A 14,102-nucleotide genomic window follows, 5' to 3' on the forward strand; every position below is an offset into this window, starting at 1 on the left:
TTTGGGCCCACTCAAAAACTGAACAAGAGCTGATCGTTTACATAAACACTAAAAACCCACACTCCTCTATCAGCAGAGGTGTAAACATATGCTGAGAGACCGCAAGAAAAGAGGTAGGGAGGCAGAAACCGCGGTAAACTCGCCCAGAGTTTTGGGTCAGAGGGCAAGTGGGTTTGGGACCAGGATCAGAGCGCCCATTAGTCAAAGAGGGCTTCCAGGAGGAGGTTCAGAGACTTCAGGGGGTACTCCATTGGGGCTCAGGTGCTCTGTTTTCCCATTTCCCTCATCGCCATTTTAATAATGAACACTTCCCGGGATAAAGGGTTCTGTCTGATTCTACGGGTGGGGAACTGCAGTCTTTTCCTCGGCTCTTTCACGACCCTAGCCCTGATCTCTTTAAGGCGTAGAAACTCGGTGAACCTTCTAAGGGTGCCCCCGCGACCGCCCCGCCCCGCCCCGCGCATCCACCACCTTTCCGGGAAGGGGCTGACGTCAGCACGTTCTCCGCGGGTGGGGGCGGGGCCCGTGGCTCACCGAACCCGCGCCTCGCGGCCCTGCCCGGCCGTCCGCCTGTGAGGCGCGCGGTCCTGCGTCTAATCTTAGCTCGGGCCTCCTCCCTGGGGTCCTCGCGAGGGACGTGGCGGGCCAGGGGCGCTGGCCTCGAGGGAGAGCCCAGCCGGAGGGATTGGGCCCGCGGGCGACTCGAGGTGCCGGAGAGCGGGCGCCTGCCGCGGCGGGAGCCGCGGGTCCCCTCCGCCTGTAAACGCAGCCACTGGCTCGGCGCAGGCGCAAAGTAGGTGCTCAGCAAACGAAGCAGGGTTTCCTCCTGGACGGCTACCCGGACTTCCCAGACAGGGGCAGAGTTATGGAAAGTTCTCTGGGGCCGAGGCGCGGGGTGAGGTGAAATCAGGAGCGGGGCCCGACGAGGGCGGGGGCCGCCGGCGTGGAGAGATCCCGCGCGGGTGCCGCTAGCGGCCGGCGGGGGTGAGGGCGGCGGCGACCCCGGACCTGTCCCGTCCCGGGCCGGCGCGTTCGAATTCGGCGTGGAGGTGGGAGAGGCGGTGCCCTGGGTGGTGCGCAGGGCGGTGTCCGCGGTAGGGGCAGGATGGCCGAGCCTGAAGCTCACCGCTCGAGGAGCCAGGGCTGAGGCCACCAAACCCGGTCGCTCGGCCCCACGCCCCGCGTACCGGGGTGACCTTCCAGGAACCAGATCAGGCCTCGTTTGGAAGAAAGGAAGCAGTGCCAAACGCTTGGTAAACCGACGCTCTCCCTGTCATGGGGGGTGGGGACGGGAGACCTGGGAAGACGCTCTGTCAGCGTCAGGCGACCTGCACTTTTGGCCTTGCGGAGTGGCCTGCCCTGTCACGGTGACCCGCAGTCTGTTGGAGTGGCGTCCTCAGGCGTCGCGAGGCTTGTCTCCGTAGGCGGCTTATAAAACAAGGTCCAAAAGCCTTTAACCTCGTTAGGTGAAGGGTATTGGAAATTTTTAAAGAGTATTTGTATGATGATAAACCGGGAGTATCACATGGTGTTATGGGAACATTTCTTAAGGTTGGGTTATTAGAAATTTCTGCTTCAAGTTTTCTTTCAAGCCTATAACCTTAAAATCTTTATTTGCCCTTCAGAAAAAAATGACAGAATGTTACTTGTGGGATAAAGGTAGCATTGGGAATTATGAGGGGATGAATGGCAGAAATCTGTAAACCTGAAGGTGTGACCTTCATTTACTTTGCAAAAATGCCACATTGGGCAGTGTAAATGAGGGGTTTTTCAAATGTGACTCGAACCTGCAGTCGTTTTAGGGCTTTAGTCCCTATTCAGTATGTGTCTTAAACCACTTTTAAAAGACTGACCGTTTATAATTTAATGTTGGTATTTGTAATGATTAAATGCGTTCAGATTTATGCAAGTTTTTGTATTGCTCATAAGGCACCAGAAGCCTTTGTCCTAATTTTGTACAGTCTCTTCCACATTTTCCCGTGCAATGCCTGTTTTGGGAGGGTCTTTGAGCAGGTGGGAATGATGAATCATGTTCCTAAACTGAGCTTTTTCCCTTTGTGTGGGTTATTGTTGTGTGCATATAACGCATAGGAACCTTACTATGAAAGTGTTCATATAGAGGAACAAGTGAGTTCACAGTTGAAATTAGATGAGATGAAAGTGCCTGAAAAAGAATTTCTTAGAAGTAACATTTCCATAACTTGCTGGGCTGCCTTTTTCTGTTTTTTTATTTTTGTGAGTTAGAAATAAAATTTTTAATAATAAAAAAGGAAAGTTGACCAAGATGTTTCCTTGGCACATGACCTAGAAATAATAATGATTGATATTATTAATAATAATACAATAATAAGGAAGTTGTGTTTTTTTTAAAAAAAGTGTTCATGTTCAGAATTTAAATGTTTTAGTCCAGAAATTGAATGTTCACTTTAAAAATATTCGGTCCTGGAATGGGCCACCTGCATCCTGTAGGCAGTCTTATCACTTCTGTAAAGCCTTCCCTGCCCCCAGGATGTCCTTGCACACTTTGAGCATACGTCTGTCATTGTTACTGTTCATCACTGTGTTGTGATTGTTTACATGTTTGTTTCTCCTACTAGACTAAGCTCTTGGGGCTATAGCTAGTGTCTTTACCTTTGTATCTCTAGCATCTAGAATAATTGTACATAGTTAAGATTGGTTGCTAAATGAGAGCGTTTTCATTTGAAATAGTCTATCCTTACACAGTGATACCTCATGGCCTGTCTCAAGAGATTTAAGGATAAAAATGAAGAGATTACTTAGGCTCTTCCTTAGTAATTACCTTTGCTAAAGAGAGGGGATTCTTTGCAGTCAAGCTTTACGAGCCAGAACCCTCAACACACTGGAGTTGACATCACACTCAATTTTATGAAGGGCTAATGACAGCCAAATAATTTGCTATCACATTTAGTCTTGAAAACAAAAATATAGCATGTTATAGTGATTACTAATATTTCCGGTGATAAATAACCTAGTGGCTCCAAAATCCTGAATCAGCATGTCCATGATTTTACAAGCACTGTGTTTAATTAAGGCAAGAAATACTGATGTGCATCTGAAAGATTAACAAAATTTGAAGTAGGGCTTTAGAAAGCATTTCAGCTGAATTTTCCCATAGGAAGAATTATATGAGGGTGATAAAACACTTGGAAAGTAGCATTTTTGAATATAGAGAGATGAAAGACCAGAAGAAAAGAAACAAGGGACACAAGCTGTTAGGTATTATGAGCTTTGACAATTCCTACTCACGTGGTCCCATAAGAAATAATTTATCTCTAGGTCCTGTTTCATCAGGATTTTTGTCAAAATAAGAGTAGTAATGAGAGCTTCCATGTATTGAGCACTATGTACCAGGCCCCATGCTCTGTTTTATGTACTTATTTCAATTAATTCTTGCTACAGTCCTATGCTATAAGGGCCATTTTCATTTTACAGGTGCAGATTAAGGGCCTTGCTTAAGGTCACACAGTTAAGAAATAGAGACATCATCTGAGCCCAGGTCTGATTTCTAAAGCTCATGCTCTTAAAATTATGTCACAATGTCTCCCTCCCACCTTAGGATGCACAAAGTAATTTTCATTCCCCTCATCTGAAATGTCTTCTCAAAGGACCCTACACTCCCACCCATGCTTGTGGAGCACAGCTAATTAGTGGAGCTATTTGAATGTCAGTAGCCAACTCTGGTTTCCCTTCCCCAACAGCATATACAACATAGCCATTTCCTTCCTTTGAAATGTCCCAGCTCTCTAATTAGACTCCAAGAGTTCTTAATTTCTATTCACGTATCCCTTTGAACTAATTCCATCCACACTAGTAAGTCTTACCTGACTCCTTGTTTGTTCCTCCTCACCGGCCTCTCTGAAGGACACCAAGCCCTGATGGTGTACAGTCCAGCAAGCCCATGAGATTCCCTTCTCTCATCTGCCACCTTAGGACCAACCTTTCTTAGAGCTTAACTCTTTATTTATTTGTTTGTTTATTTACCAGCTTACCTCTTGACTCAGTCCTGCTGCCAGCACTGTCGCTGTCATTTTAGAACTAACCCCTCAACCCCTCCCCCAACAGAAACAACTGTCATTGCAGGGACTTCACTAGGTTGAGTTCACAGTTGTGAACCTACATCCCAGAGATTGCTTATTCAAAGCTACTTCCATGATCTATTTACTTTTACTAAATATTATTAAATTTATTTATTTTGACAATTTTGAAAAGAGTAAAACTTCTTAGTTGGCACTGTTCCTATACATCCTAGGACACCTTGTATTGATGTCTGGGATGCCATAATGCCACTTCAGCATTTTTTCATGTAGAACCTCACTACATTTGCAAGTTAATATCCAGAACATGGCCATTCCCAACAAAGTGATGCTTTGAATGTTTTTTTTCCTCCCTTTCAGATTATTTATGTTGTTTTCATTGCTGTATATTAAAGATAAAGACGTTAGAGACTTTAAAAATTCACATGGAAAAAATCAGATTTTATTGATGCTCAAAAGATAGGGTTGAGCCTGTCTAATTTTATAAATGAAATTTTTTAGATGGCTTTCAGAAGGTGGGCTTCAGTGGGGGAGGGCAATTGTTACAGATGGTTCATTTAAGCTATTTTTCATTCTTCTAAACATTAATTTACCAAGCACACTTAAAGGGTATTTTTATTAAAGCCACAATAAAACTACACTTCCATATTAGAAAAAAAACTAGGGCTGTATATTTTGATTGGCAAGTCATATCTGCCACAGTCATTGTTTAAATCAAGGCTGATGGAGTTCTTTCTGATTCTACAGTATGATTTGCTCCAGGATTTCAGGCCTTGGAATTTTATATTACCTCTTCTAATTTAAATTGTCTTGGTTGGCTTTGATATAGCCGGTGGAACCAAAACAGAGAGTAGTAAAGAAGCGGTGCATGAAAATCTATGTTGAGGAGTTTCATGTATGATTTGGTACTGTTTTTATAAGCCGGTTCTCAGGCAGGCACGTAACTTTGGTCCTGTATTAATCAGCCAAGGAGGTGCTGATTCAAAGTACCAGAAATCTGTTGGCTTGTATAAAGGGTATTTTTGGGGGTAAGAGCTCACAGTCACAAGCCCCTGTTACATTTTCCTTCTCACTAATCAAAGTTAAGATCAGCTTAAAACAAGGCCAGTGTACAAGGAATGTTTTTAACATTTTTTATTTTACTTAAACTTTTATATTCAAGGAAGTAATTGACTGCAAAGGGGTGAAAGAGAATTTTCTGGGCAAAAGGAAACATTGTCTGTTCTCTGTTTCTGCTTGTTCGGTTCTCGCTGTGTCTGCTTGTTGTATCTACTTTCTGTGTCTGCTTGTGTTCTTGCTGTGTCTGCTCATTGTGTCATCTCATCTTCTTAGGAGGCGCCAGGTACTGAACCTGGGACCTCCCCTGTGGGAGGCAGGCACCAACAGCTTGAGCCACGTCTGCTCCCCTTGTACTTAAATTGAATTTTATTTTGTTTTTAGCTGGGTAGTTAAGATGACAGGCTCTTTTTTTGGTCAGGTTTAGTAAGTTATAATTTATGTGCTTTTTAGGTGTAAAGTTCTATGAATTCCGACAAACTTGTACAGTCATCTAATCACTACTAAAATCAAGACATAGAACGTTTCATTCAGCCCAGAAAATTCTTTTACTCCTTTGCAGTCAATTACTTCCTTGAGTATAAAAGCTTAAGTAAAATACAAACTTAAGCTGGATCATAACTTCGATTAGTGAGAAGGCAAATGTAATTGAGCTAAACCTAAAGCTTTTGGATATATTACTCCAAAATGATTAAGCTGAAATGTTACAAACAAAACCTAAAGTGAAGAATTGATTTTATTGTTTTGTTTCATCTCCCCATGTTCATTTACCCTCTTAACTCTGCATTCCATCTTCTAAAATATTTGGCATGACTAAGTCATATCCATCCTTAAGCCATTTTCTCTTGCTAGCTTGTATTTTAGTCTTTTCAGTGACTATTAAAAGAATATTGTTCCTGCCCTCCTACAATAAGCAACTTAAGGGCAAGGACCATGTCCTGTTCATCGATTTATAGTATTACCATCTCTTCCATATGAAAGAAACATAAATATTTGTGAAATGAATGAATTTTTGTTGGAATGGTTTCAAGCTGAGCAGAGAGTGCTCTGAGAATGACTTGGGTTTTCTCACGTAAACAATGAGTGTTATTAATAATAGGTTAAAAACCTAGATTTTAGTGTTGTATCTAAATTTGAAAACTGGCTTTTGTCATTTAGTAAGTTCATTTCTCTGAACATGAGTTTTCTTATCTATAAAAACATACACAAAACGATGCCTCATTAGAACTACTGTGAGGAGGAATTTGAGTTGAAAGCATTTGCCACCGTTTCTTGCTTTGCTCATAGTAAATACTCAAGAACCAGTAGCTTCTGGTGTTAAATTATTAGAGTTTACAGCACTGTGTACCTGTCTTTCAGGACTCTGGATTTTGCTTGACAGGGAGATGTAATGCCCAATTTAAAATTCTTTACACGCAGTGCTGATACGCGCAAGGAATGCGCCCCGTAAGGAGAGCCGCCCGGCGCGAAAGAAAGTGCAGCCTGCCCAGGAATGGTGCCGCATACATGGAGAGCTGACACAACAAGATGACACAACCAAAAGAAACACAGATTCCCGTGCCGCTGACAACAACAGAAGTGGACAAAGAAGACGCAGCAAAGAGAGCAGAGAACCAGGGTGCGGAAGGGGAGAGAAATAAATAATAAAATAAATACATCTTTAAAAATAAAATAAAATAATTTATAACTCAAATTTCAATCCAAGCCAAGTACATTTGCCAAAAGAACTAAAAGGTCCTGTTTGCCTAATTTCTTTTACCTGAGAGATTTAGAATGCTCTAAAAGAAAGAAATGGAAACAAAATATAACCAATAATCTAAGCAGACACAATAGGACACAATAATCTTCACACCAGCAAATCTAATACCCTTTATTTTCTAATAGACCTTCTGTGCTCCTTCTAAGACAATCCTTTCACTTCCTCACTGAACCGCATCCCTCTTGCTTATTCCAAGTCTTTGCTCCTGTGTTTTTCTCCTATCCTGTTTCAGTAATTTCTCTCTCTGTCACTGCCACAGACACGCTAACATTGTGGTTTGAAGCTGGCTGTAACCCAGAAAAAACAGGTTCTTAAAGTTAATTCATTCCTGGGGGTGTGCATCCATGATGAATAGGTCCTCTTGATGAGGTTAGTCTGATTAGGTTTGGCCCACCTCATTCAGGATGGGTCTTAATTATATTACTGGACTCCTTTATAAAGAATGAATTCACACTTGAGAGAGAAAGCTATGGAAGCAAGAAGCTGATTTAGCAAATCCTGGAAGAGAAGGGAGAGACCAGCAGATGTTGCCATGTGCCTTTCCAAGTGCCAGAGGAGGCAAGGATTGCCAGCAACCAGTCTTGTAGAAGAAAGCATTGCCTTGATGATGTCTTGATTTGGACATTTTCCTGGCCGCAACACCATGAGTGAATATTCCCATTGTGTAAGCCAACTCATTTCATGGTATTTGCTTTGAGCAGCTGTTTTAGTTTGCCAAAGTAAAGTACCAGAAATGGATTGGTTTTTATAACAGGAAATTTATTAGGGGTAAAGGCTTTCCGTTCTGAGACTCTGAAATGTCTAAATCAAGGCACCAGCAGGAATGTTTTTTCAGCAAAGTCAGCTATTGGTAATTTGGGGTCCTGCCACTCAGTGAAGATGGCCACCGATCTCTGTTAAAGTCCCTGCCTTCCCTTCCAGTATCTGCCATCTCCCAGAGCTCAGCTGTGGGCAAAGCTTGAGCTATTCCATGGCCTAGCCTCTTGGGGACTTTGTGCTTAAGCTTTGACTGCTGGTGATCCTCGAGTCCTCCTTTCATACTGAAGGGTCAAAACTGGCAGCGCTCCCTCTCCCTGTGTCTCTTTCCCCATTTTTGTCAACTCCAGTAAGAGGGCAAAGTCACACATCACTGACAGAGTCCAATCAAAGGGTCTCACACCCACAGGAATGGATTAATTCAAGAACATAATCTTTTTTCTTGGGGATTCATAAGAAACTTCAAACAGCCACGCTCCACCCTCTGAATCCCAAAAAGGCACGTTCTTTACATATGCAAAATACATTCATTATATCACAATATTTCAAACACCTTAATCATTTCAGTAGCAATGCTAGGTACAAAATCTCATAAAAATCAGTTATAGACATACAATTTGTCTTGGGGCAAAGTTCCCATCTGGCTATAAACCTGTGAAACTTAGAAACCAAGCTATCTGATTCTAATATACAAAGGAGTAACAGTCACAGGATAAACATTTGCATTACCATAAGGAGAAATTGGAAGGGAAACAGGCTTCATGGGTCCCAAACAGTTCTGAAAACCTGCAGGGCATACTCCACTAGATTTCAAAGTCTGAACATCATCTCTCGACTGATGTCTTCTCCTCAGGGCTTCGTGGAGGCCCACCCCTTCCAAGGGCTTGCCAGCAGCAGTCCTCTCCAGTCCACCCTCATCAAGCATCTGAGTTCCTTACAATCAATTGACTGAAGAAGAGAAAACTTGGGCCTGGTTTACAGATGGTTCTGCACAATATGCAGGCATCACCTGGAAGTGGACAACAGCAACACAGCAGCCCCTTTCTGGAACATCCCTGAAGGACAGTGGTGAGAGGAAATCCTGCCAGTTGGCAGAACTTAGGGCAGTGCACCTGGTTGTTCATTTTGCTTGGAAGGAGAAATGGCCTGAGGTGCATTTGTACATGGATTCATGGGCTTTTGCCAATGGCTCGGCTGGATGGTCAGGGACTTGGAAGGAACATGATTGGAAAACTGGTGACAAAGAGGACTGGGGAAGAGGTATGTGGATAGGCCTTTCTGAGTGGGCAAAAATATGAAGATAGTGTCCCACATGAATACTCACCAGAGGGTGACTTCAGCAGAGGAAGAATTTAATAATCAAGGGATAAGATGACCTGCTCTGTGGCTAGCACTCAGCCTCTTTCCCCAGCCACACCTGTCATTTCCCAGTGGGCTCATGTGCAAAGTGGCCATGGTGGAAGGGATGGAGATTATGCATGGGCTCAGCAACATGGACTTACCCTCACCAAGGTCCACCTGGCTACAGCCACTGCTGAGTGCCCAGTCAGCCAGCAGCAGAAACCCACATTCAGCCCCTGATAAGGCACCATTCCTCAAGGTGATCAGCCTGCTACCTGGTGGCAGGTTGATTACATTGGACCATTTTCATCATGGAAGGGGCAGTGATTTGTTCTACTGGAATAGATTCATACTCTGGATATGGGTTTGCCTTTCCTGCACGCAATGCTTCTTCCAAAATTATCATCTGTGGACTTACCAAATGTCTTATCTACAGCCATGGCATTCCATACAGCATTGCTTCTGAACAATGAACCCACTTCACAGCAAAGGATATGCAGGAGTGGGCACATTCTCATGGAATTCACTGGTCTTACTATGTTCCCCATCATCCTGAAGCAGCTGGATTGATAGAACAGTGGAATGGCCTTTTGAAGACTCTGTACCATACGAACTAGGTTGCAGTACCTTGCAGTGCTGGGGCAGTGTTCTCCAGGAGGCTGTGTATGCACTAAATCAGTGTCCATTCTGTGATGCTGTTTCTTCCATAGCTAGGATTCATGGGTCTAGGAATCAAGGGGTGAATGGGTAATAGTGAATGGTAATAATGAATGGGAGTAGTGCCATTCACTGTTACATGTAGTGATCTACTAGTGTGGCAGTTTGCGATTGTTTATGAACCCCAAAAAAGAGAAGGATTATGTTTGTAAACTGGTCTGTTCCTCTAGGTGTGATTAAATCACCTTAGGGCCTTTGATTCAACCACATCAGTAAGGCATGACTCAGGTTAAGTCCCTGCTCCCTTGGTGGGCTGATAGAAACTGACACTCCCTCAAGAAGACACAACAGGAAGAGAGAGAGCTTCATAGATACCAGAGGAGAGAAGGCGCAAACAGCTAAAGCCTGGGGAGAGATGAGCCATTCACTTGATAGTTGGTAGCTAAAAAGTCCAGAGCAGCTGAGCAGCTGATAAGGCCGGGAAAGAAAGGAGCCCTATGCTAGACTGATATAGGAATCCCTGAGAGATGAATCCTATGCCAGCCTACAGCTTAGATCAGAAGAAGCTGGGCCCATGGATCCTTAAGAGGAAAAAGGAAGGAAAGACCTGGCAGAGATCACTCACCTTCTTGCTTCAACATGTGGCAAAAGACTTTGGTGAGAAAGTAGCCTTGACTTGGTGTCTTAAGGGCCAACTGTAGGCTTTTACCCCAAATAAATACCCTTTATTAAAGCCAACAGATTTCTGGTACTTTGCATCAGCATCCCTTTGGCTGACTAATATAACTAGGAAAATTTTTGTTTCCTGTCCCTGCAAACTTAAGCTCAACTGGTCTACAAGTCTTAGTTCCAAAAGAAGGAATGCTTCCACCAGGAAATACGATTCCATTGAAATGGAAGTTAAGACTACCACCTGGCCACTATGGGCTCCTTGTACCTCTGAACCAACAGGCAAAGAAGAGAATTACTGTACTGCTTGGGGTGATTGATCCTATCAAGGGGAATTTAGACTGCAACTACACAATGGAGATGAATTTGCCTGGACTACAGGAGATCCCCTAGGACATCTCTTAGTACTACCATGCCCTGTGATTAAAGTCCATGGAAAACTGCAACAACGCGATCCAGGCAGGACTGAAAAAGGCCCAGAATCTTCAAGAATGAAGGTTTAGGTCACTCCACCAGGCAAAGAACCACGGCCAGTTGAAGTGCTTGCTGAGGTTAGAGGGAACATGGAATGAATAGTGGAAGAAAGTAGTGATAAATACAAACTTCAGCCATGTTACCAGTTACAGAATCGAGGACTGTAATGGTCATAAATATTTCACCCTTGCCTTTCTGCACTATAGAGGGGTCTATATGGCTGTTGCCCCTTTGCCTTAACTCAAAGGGAAACTTAAACAATGTCCAGAGTCTTGATGTCCTATAGATGATGGATGAGGATGTCCTCAAATTCCTTGGAGCAGAACCCACTTAGGGGGCACCAACCTTGACTTCCAAATGGAACCATATATCTCAAAAGGAAAAGTGATGGCATCTGCATCATAAGTCTGAAGATGACCTGGGAGAAGCTTCAGCTGGTGGTTCATGTCATTGCTGCCATTGAAAACCCTGCTGATGTCAGTGTCATATCTTCCAGGAATGCTGCCAAGCAGGCTGTGCTGAAGGTTGCTGTCACCACTGGAGCTACCCCTACTGCTGGGTGCTTCACTCCTGGAACCTTCACTAGCCAGATTCAGGCAGCCTTCCAGAGGCCACGTCTTCTGGTAGTGACCAATGCCAGGGCTGACCACCAGCCTCTCCCAGAGGCGTCCTATATTCACCTGCCCACCATTGCTCTGTGTGACATAGATTCTCCTCTGCCCTAGGTAGATGCCAACACCACATTCAACAACAAAGGAGCTTACCCAGTGAGTGTGAGGTGGTGGATGCTGGCCCGGGAAGTTCTGCGCATGCGTGGCACCATCTCCCATGAGCACCCATGGGTGATCATGTGATCTCTACTTCAACAGAGATCCTGAAGAGATTGAAAAGAAAGAGCAGGTCGTGCTGAAGAGGCTGAGGAGCTTCCAGGTGAATGGACCACTCCTGATCCTGAATTCACTGCCATTCAGCCCAAGGTCATAGACTGGTCTGAAGGTGTGCAGGTGCCCACCATGCCTACTCAGCAGTTCCCCACTGAAGACTGGGGTGCTCACCCTGCACCTGAAGCCTGGTCTGCCACTCTCACTGCTCAGACCACTGAGTGGGTAGGAAGGACCCCAAGTGGTCAGAAGCTGTTCTTCACAGGCTCCAAAATAAAGTGGAAATAAGGTTGCCAGAAAATAAATCAATTTCTATTTTTTAAAAATATTTCATCCTTATTTTGTTATGAATATGTATACATAAAATGAATATATTTGTTTTATTCCGTCTTTCCCCCTTATCATATAAGTTGTATTAGTTTCACGTCATGGTATTAAAGGATATCAAGTTTAAGGGTGAATATTACCCAAAGACTTATACACTATTCTAGAGGGATTTAGTGCACTTACACTTGTATGCAGGACAGTTGAGTAATGTTCTGCAGAAATATTAATGTATACACATGTGTAAGTATCTATTGTTTTTATTATAAATTAAGTATCTCTAAGTATGGTTTAAGATGATGTGTATGGCTGCCAAGTTGACAATGGATGGACTATGATGATCACGTTAATATGTCAACCTGACCAGGTAATGGTGCCCATTTGTCTGGTCAAGCAAGCACTGGGCTAATTGTAATACTAGGGCATATCATAGACTTTAATCATCAGTGAGTTGATTGCATCTATGGCTGATTACATCTACACTCAACTGAGGAGATTGCCTTCCACAACGAATGATGTCTCATCCAGTCAATTGAAGGCCTTAAAAAGGAGAAATGATTTCAGCATTCAGGGGGAGAATTTCCATCTCTACCTCAGACAGCCAGCATCTCCTGGGGAACTCATTGAGGACCTTAGCCAGAGTCCCTGGCTTGCAACCTGCCCTACAGGATTTGGACTTGTGCATCCCCATGGTTACATGAGACAATTTTATAAAATCTCAAACTATTTACAGGTATCTCCTGTCAATTCTCTTTCTTTAGAGAATCCTGACTAATACGGCAGCCTAGGAAATAAAAACAATTATCAACCATCTTAAATAAAGCTCTCCCTAGATTTCAGGTCCTCCCAACTACCCTCCCATTTCTCAGCATCCCTTTATAGGAAAAATTCTCAGGAGGGGTGTCAAAGGATACTCCTTATCCTCTCATCCTTGCCTCTCTTATCTCCTCAAATCACTCCAAATGGGCTTTTGTCCCCATCTCTCCACTGAAATTGCACTTGATAAGGTCACTAATGACTTCCACGTTGCCAAATTGAGAAAGCTATTCTTAGTCTTTATCATTTTGGGCATCTCGACAGCATTTGACACAGTTGATTACTCCCTCCTTTTTGAGATATTTTCTTCACCAGGCATCCTGGACACCATACTGTCTTGGTTTTCCTCCTACCACGTTGTGCTCCGTCTTAGTCATTCTCTTTGCTAATGGTCTCTACATGTTGAAGTGCCCAAAACTGATTCTTCTGACCTCTCCTCTGTCTTTGTTTCTTAGGTTATTTATTCTACTCACATGATTTACATTGACAATTCTGAAGTTCACATCTCTACACTTTTTTTTTTCTGTGAATCCAGACTCTGCTACTTGGCATTTCCATTTGGATAAATACCACACATTAATTGGCTTAAGCAACAGGAACTTATTGACTCATAGTTTTAGAGGCTGGAAGTCCAAAATCAAGATGTTGGCAAGGCCATGTCTTCTCCAAAGTCTTTCACATTCTTGGGATAGCTTCCTGGCAACCATCCGTCACTTGGTTATTTCTCTCTGGCTTCTCTGTGTCCAAGTGTCCTCTTCATTATATGGATGCCAGTCATATGGATTAAGCCCACCCTGATTCAATTTGGCTTCCATAAATAGGATCTTTGAAGATCCTGTGCACAAATGAGACACACCTTAACTAATAATAATATTTTAAAGGGTCCTATTTACAAATGGGTTCAGACCCACAGGAACATGGACTAAGACTTGAACATGTCATTTGTGGGGCATATAATTCCATCCCCAACCCCTACTCCTTGCCTCACTTTTCCCAACTAAAATAGGGATGATAATAATAGTACCTACCTAATAGAATTGTATGAAATGCGATAATGTATGTGAGGACAGAGTCCCTTACCTGAGGAAATCTCTTCTGCCCAGACCTGTTTCCAAAGTTCTGCCCTTGAAGTCATTCTTCTTTCAATTCACCCCCATCTCTGTCCCTTTCAGCAGTGTGTCTGCTCATACAAAGTTCTCAAAAACCCTCAGTTTCCTGTGCAATTAAAGTGGGGCCAAGCCATCAGACATCCTTCCTGGAAAACTGCATTTCCAGTTCTGACTTCTTCTGAGATGGATGACTGGATCCATGAGT

At 43.5% G+C, this 14,102-nt stretch overlaps 1 pseudogene; it reads left to right on the forward strand.

Moving 5' to 3' along the window:
* The first annotated feature begins 494 nt into the window (after positions 1-494).
* On the forward strand, positions 495-11,976 carry LOC139436296 (small ribosomal subunit protein uS2 pseudogene; annotated as a pseudogene).
* Positions 11,977-14,102: the final 2,126 nt, after the last annotated feature.

This window comes from Dasypus novemcinctus, chromosome 13 (assembly GCF_030445035.2).
Source record: "Dasypus novemcinctus isolate mDasNov1 chromosome 13, mDasNov1.1.hap2, whole genome shotgun sequence".
Taxonomy (NCBI): Eukaryota; Metazoa; Chordata; class Mammalia; order Cingulata; family Dasypodidae; genus Dasypus; species Dasypus novemcinctus.